Genomic DNA, 7211 nt, shown 5'->3' with positions numbered 1-7211 from the left:
TGGCCACGCCACAATCCCTTCTCCTCCATTCTCCTCTCAGGATCTTGGGCATGCATGCACATGTGCCCAGTGTGAGTTTAAGCCACCGGGTCCGGGACTCGAACCACAGTTGACTACATGGGAGTCCAGCGACATAGTCATTACACTAACTGCTGGTCCCGCTTATTGTGATCTTTAAGTAGGTATGTTTTATATATTTTTTGTTTGTTTTTATGTATTTTTTTAATTTCAAGAAAAATAGCCTTAGCTTTAATACATCAAAATAAAAAACTATTACATTTCTATTGCTGGGCCAGCTTAGTGGTGCAGCAGTGGTACGCCACATAAGCGAGGCTGGAGCCATGTGGGAGATGACAGGTTCAGCTTGCCTGTAAACTTGCATGTGCAGCACTTGTATGACCATGAGCCTGGCAGTCTAAGAGGACTGAGGGGCAAAGGGGAATCAAGGCATGAAACTATAATGGGAATGCTGTTCGCAGTCTCTCTTTCTCTCCCGTTGTCACTCGCATGAAAGAAATAAAGAAATTAATTTCTGTTGTTCAAGCTATCCAGTCTGTGGTAATTTACTATGACAGCCCAATGAGATTAATACAGTGTCTGATTGAGCTGACATGATTCCACTCTCAGTAAGAAGGGCTTGGAGAGAGACTGACCTGAAAATTGGCAAAGAATGAAGCCTGATGAGGCACCTTCTGAGCAGAGTGTTTTTGTACATGGGGTGTCACAGGAAAAGACTCCCAAGGCAGTGATATCTACCCAGAAGGTCCATTCTAATAGTACACTCTCTGATGCTGTCTTGACAGATATTTCCTCATGCTGGTGCACTCAGGCAGAAGTTATGCACGGGTTGCATATGTGGGAGAGGATTCTGTTTCAGAGCAAACTTCTTCCATGTCAGAAGCTTCCTATACATGGGAAGAAAGTCTTAAGAAGGAAAGAGAGTGCAGGGTTTCAGTTTTGAAGAATTGCAGAGTCCACCTGTAATAGAAACTCTTCACAGGTGGGGAGGGTAAGAAGGATTTTCCAATCATCTCTTTGTCCTTTCTGCCTGGGAGGAACCCAATAAAAACTAGCTTTAAATATAAATTATTTTCTAGTGTATAAAATGGAGACAATAAGAAGACATATTTCACAAGGTATATGTAAGAATTAAATTAATTATTCAGTGAAGTCCTCAGAACATCAGTAGATACATGTTAAGAGCATTTTGAATGAGTGCATTTGAAATCTCATGCACCATGCAAACTCAAGCCACTAAATTATCTAATTTAGGCATTAATAATGTCCATTTTGTTTTATTTATACTTAAACATGTGTTCTAATTTTGAAAATATTATTTTATGATTTGAAAATAGCTTCCTATAATCTCACCTTGCTTTTAAAAAAAATAGGAAAATACCCTATGTAAAATACAAATGTGGAAGATTTGGTTCTATAAGCCTGTGGAATGGGCATCAAAGACCCTTTTCATCAAGATGGCATGGAACGCAGAGATGATCCTGCCCCTGCCAACACTGAAGCTAAAGCAAAGGCTTTGAAGGCCAAGAAGGCAGTGCTGAAAGGCACACACACACAAAAAGATCCGTACATCATCCAGCTTCCAGAGGCCCAAGATTCTTGAGCTGCAGAGGCAGCCCAAATATCCTCGTAAGAGCGCCCCCAGGAGAAACAAGTTTGACCACTGTGCCATCATCAAGTTCCCCCTGACCACTGAGTCTGCCACAAAGAAGATAGAAGACAACAACACACTTGTGTTCATTGTGGATGTCAAGGCCAGCAAGCACCAGATCAAAGAGGTCGTGAAGAAGCTCTATGATATGGGTGTGGTCAAGGTCAACACCCTAATCAGGCCTGATGGAGAGAAGAAGGCGTATGTGCGACTGGCTCCCGATTACGATGCTTTGGATATAATTCTAAACACACACTTTTTTGCCATTAAAAAAAAATACAAATGTGAATCTTGATCTTTTTTGCATCCTTGAAGCCTCTATATATTGGATTTTTGAGAGGAATCAAAACTAAATTCTCTTTCTAAATTTTTTTTCTTTTTCATGGTATCCTGCTCTTACTTTAGAGATTAAATCTGAAATCTCTAATAAAGATCCAGCAGATATTTTTCTAAGTTCTCTCCCAAATTCTCCTTTCAATTTATTTTAATAAGAGGCCATCATTTATAATTCAATGCACTCTCTCCTCTAATGTAATGATTGCCTTTATATGACCTAGTTTTTCTTTCTATCATATACTCATCCTAAGCACTACACACTCAAAGAAGGCATAAGTCCTGATTCTGGGGTTTCAGAAAACTTACAGTCGGTAGTTTTGTCATGGGATGACAGACATCTCACACAAACACATGCAAAAATACATGAAATTTTTGAAAGTCCAGAAACAGTTGTAGGCAGTTGTCAAAATAGCTAATTTTCTTGAAAACAATGTTCACCCCTACTTGCAAATAATTTAAATTAAGATAAATGCAAATCAAATAATGATAATATATCACTTTTACCTACAATATTAGTAACATTTTTATTTATAACAGCTTTACTCATAATTGCTAAATTAGGAATAGCCCAGATTCTTGGAAAAGTGAATGGTTAAACCAACTGAGGTACATACACTCATGTAGTGGAGTATTATTCAGCAATAAAAATAAATATGCATAAAATAAACTTATAGTAACTTAATATAACATATCTGAATAGGATCTAGTTTGAGGCACTAAGAAGGATAAGACATTGGTTTCGAGACACTCTTCTCTGAGAGCCGCCATGGATTCCTGCTTCAAAAGTGCTTGAATGTAACCAGCACTTGTTCCCCCATACCAGCTGGCCACTCAGAGGCAGTCCTCTGGCACTTCGTCCCAGAGTCCTTGAACCACTCCTCACTGTGGCTTCTCCTCAGCCCCCCACCATGCTTACCATATCCTCCTCACAGGTGCTCTAGAAATACCATCCGACTCAGAGGCTGCTATCAACCACCAGATCCACCTGGACTATATAGTTCCTACCTATACTTATCCATGTCTTACTACTTTGACCAGGATGATGTGGCTTTGAAGGACTTTGCCAAATATTCTCTCCATCTATCTTATGAGAAGAGGGAACATGCTAAGAAACTGATGAAGCAGCAGAATAAACAAGATGACCGCTCTTGCCAGGGTCAAGGAGGTGGTGGCATCTTCTTTCAGGATATCAAGAAACCAGACCATGATGACTGGAGAGCAGATTGAATGCAAATGGAGTGTGTGTGGGAAAAAAACACTTGGAAAACAACCATAAATCAGTCACTACTGGAACTGCACTACTGGAACTTCACAAACTGTCCACTGACAAACACGACCCACATTTGTGTGATTCATTCACACATTACCTGAATAACAGATGAAATCTGTCAAAGAATTGAATTACCATGTAACTAACTTGTCCAAGATGAGAACCACCCCAGAACCACCCCAGATTCTCTGGCATGACAGAGGATCTCTTGGACAAGCACAAGCATGTACACAAGACAAGGATGAGAGAGCTAAGCCTGGGGCTAACTTCCCCAGCACCCAGGGAACTTTCCTGGTCACCAAGGCAGTGTATGCACATTTACGTTTCCTAAAAGTTGTACTAAGACATCCACTTAAGTTCTTTAATTTGTGCCATTCCTTCAAATAAGGAAATCTGGTACTCCCCTCCCCCAAGAAAGGACATCATTTTGAACAGAGCTCTTATCAGATCAACATGAATTCTGCTAAAATTGAAGCAAGAACAAACATCTGTGGATGAAGCTTGAGTGGAAGAATGGCAAAATCACCAATACACTATGACAAGTGTATGGAAACAAAATCCCAAAGAAGTCAGCAGTCTAAAAATAGATAATTATTTTAAAACAAGGTGAAATAATGTTGAATATAGCATCAACAGTGGCCATCTATGACTATCAATCTGCAAGGAAAAATTAAGTTTGTTGGTGCCCTAATTGAAAAGAACTAATGGACAACAGCAGAATAAATAGCCAACACCATAGACATTTCAATTTACTCAGTTTATACAATTCCATCTTAAAAATTAAAACTCAGCATACCCATGGCTTGATGGAAGCCAAAATGGTTGCACTCAAATTGGCTGCAATCAAGAGCACAGCTTCTGATGACAATTTTAAAGAAGTGGAATCAAGATTTGCAAGCAGTTGAAGAATCCTAACAGGAAATGAAATGCGGCTCTGTCACTACAATCCAGCGAACAAAGAATAATCAAACAATGGCCATCAAAAGATGGAAGTGGCCCGGGCAAAGCAAAGTGGACAGCTGAAGGGCAAAAATCATGGTAATAGTTTTTTTTTCGCCGGGAATACTCAAAGCACTTGGCTTGTTGACTTTCTAGATGGTCAAAGAACCATAGCATCTGTTTATTATAAGAGTGGAAAAACACCTGGGAAAGCTGCCCCAGAGGGTCCTTCACTACAATGCTCCCCCTTATTTCTCTTATCAAACAAGGGCAATTTTGGGAGAATTTCAAGGACAAATCATTAGGCATCCACCTTACTATCCTGATTTGACTCCTATAATTTTTTGTTCTTTATTTTTTAAAGATTCTTTAAAGGATGCCCATTTTTCCTTGGTTAATATTACAAAAAAAAAAGAAGACTGCACTGACATGGTTAAATGCCCAGAACCCTCAACTCTTTAGGGATGGACTAAATGGATATCAACACTTACAAAGTGTGTTGAGCTTGATGGAATTTATATTGAGAAATAGTTCATATTTTAATTTTTTTCTTTTAATTTCTTTTAAGGTACAGGTTATTTCTGTATTTCAGCCAGAGAAGGCCAGGTGGGCTTATTCAGAACCACAAGATACAAGAAGCTCCATAGCTACAGTCGACGATAGAAAACACCTGGCTTTACCTTCTGCTACTCCCTCCCCCACTGCTCTATAAAAGAATAACCCTGAGAATGGCTCAGTGGCATGGTGATCTCCATCAGAGACGCCCAGTCCGCCTGATTCCCACTTTTCTCTGTTTGTGTGTCTGTATCTACTATTCCAGCTTCCCTCACCAGAGATGTGTTTTCACTGTTTATGAACTTTAGAATGGAATCATAGTTTGTACCCTTTTCAACGTACTTTTTTCTTTACAGATAATAATCAATTTATTAAAATTTATTAAGTGGAAATCTCAATAAACATGTTGAGATTCATCCATATTGTTACATACAGCAAGTATTTTATTTTTTATTATTATGCAATTTCTGTTGTGTGATTATAGAACAGATTATTTAGCAATTTTAACATTGATGGAAATTCAGGTCATTTCTAGTTTCTAGCTATTAGGAAGAACTTGAAACAAATAGCATTACACATAAATTATAACAACCACATGTACACACATTTCTCTAAGTTATTTACCAAGCAGTCAAATTGGAGGGCTAGTAGGTAAACATGTATTGAACTTTGGTTGACAAACACCAATGATACTACCACCTGAAATGTGTACTTATACTTGAAATTTCTGTTTTTATTAGCCATTTTATTTGTTAGAAAGTGGAGTAGGAGTGCATTAGTAGATCATATGGTTTTTCTTTGCACTTCCCAGAGAAATATGGTTTGAACAACATTTCATATGATTATTGGCTAATTGAACATCTTCTTTGAGGTTCCTGTTAAAGTGTTTCATATTTAAGAAGTGGATTGTCTGTCTGATTCTTTTATGATTAATAAAAACTATTCACACATTTGTATTAAAGTACTTTATCACATATATGTACTGAGAATATCTTCTCCAACTTTGTGGTTGTCTTTCCATTCTTTTAATCATTACCTTCTTTTTTTTTTTTTTTTGGAGAGGTTTTTGCTATAGGGCGCTTGTGCTCGCCAGACAGAGAGAGACATAGAGACAGAAAGCAAGAAATCACCCCCAAGGGGGGATGGTCACGCCGCAATCCCTTCTCCTCCATTCTCCTCTCAGGATCTTGGGCACGCACGCACACACGCCCGGCGTGAGTTTTAAGCCACCAGGTCCGGGATGTGAACCGCAGTCCACTACATGGGAGTCTAGTGACATAGCCATTACGCTAACTGCTGGTTCCCAATCATTACCTTCTTAAATAGGAATTCTTAATTTTATTAAAGTTGAACCAATTTTTATTATTCCTTTTAAGAAATGTTTCCCTAACACAGTATCATGAAGATATTTGCTCATATTCTCTTCCACAGACTTTTTTAAAATTTCTCTTTCACGTGTAGGTTTATTAGTCATTGTAAATTAATTTTTGTGTATAGTTTGAGATAGAGAATCACAGTTGATTTTTTTACCACAAGGTTATATATAATTGTTCTAGTGGCATTTTTTCAAAAGACCATGCTTTCTCTCACTAAATTGCAGTTGATTTTCATGCCAATGGGAGTTCTTTAGGTTAACTTCTATGGGCCTTTAAAATGTTCCCATCATGGTGAGTATATGTCTAGGCTCACATTGTATATTTTCTGCCTCAGTGTTAGAATCAAATGTTGCTCCAAGAAAAACCATTTACTTTTAATTTAAATGATTTAAGTCTACCATCTTGATATTTATTTGGTTTTTGTCCTGCTTGCTATCTTATCATTATTCCTTCATATTATTCCTCTCTTAGAATAACCAGGTATTTTAAATATATTTTACTTATTCTTTTCTACTAGTTATTCATTCTCGGTTTTTCATTTGTATGTTTTCATAATTAGTAATACTTAAGATTTTAATAGACTCTGATTTTTTTTGAGACAAACATAAGCAATGACTGTTTTCTCTCTCAAACAATGAAAAGACCATTTCATTAAGTACCAGTATTTCAGCAGGTTTATCTGAAAATGTTTTAATTTTGCCTTAATTTACTAGGGATATTTTTAGTGGGTATAGAATTTTATATATGAGCAATTTTTCTCCTGGCATTCTAGAGACACGTTTTGATAGTTTAGTTTCTGAGTTTTTGTTGAAAGCTCAGTCATCAATCTTATTTTTTTCTCCTTTTGTGACAGTATAGTTTTTCCCTGCTACTTCAAATACTATTATTTATCTTTGTTTTGATCACTTTGACCATGAAATACAAATATATGGATTTCTTTGTATTTTTTCAGTTTGGTATGTCCTGAATTTCTTGATTTTATGGACTGAAAACTTTAGTAAATTTTGGAACAATTCTCAGTCCCTTTGCAGCATATTTGGCACCATGTTTTCTATCTTCTTTCCCT

Source organism: Tupaia chinensis, unplaced genomic scaffold (genome assembly GCF_000334495.1).
Source record: "Tupaia chinensis unplaced genomic scaffold, TupChi_1.0 Scaffold000707_1, whole genome shotgun sequence".
NCBI classification, from domain to species: Eukaryota; Metazoa; Chordata; class Mammalia; order Scandentia; family Tupaiidae; genus Tupaia; species Tupaia belangeri.
The sequence above is the reverse complement of the archived record's forward strand: the minus strand, read 5'-3'. Positions refer to the sequence as shown.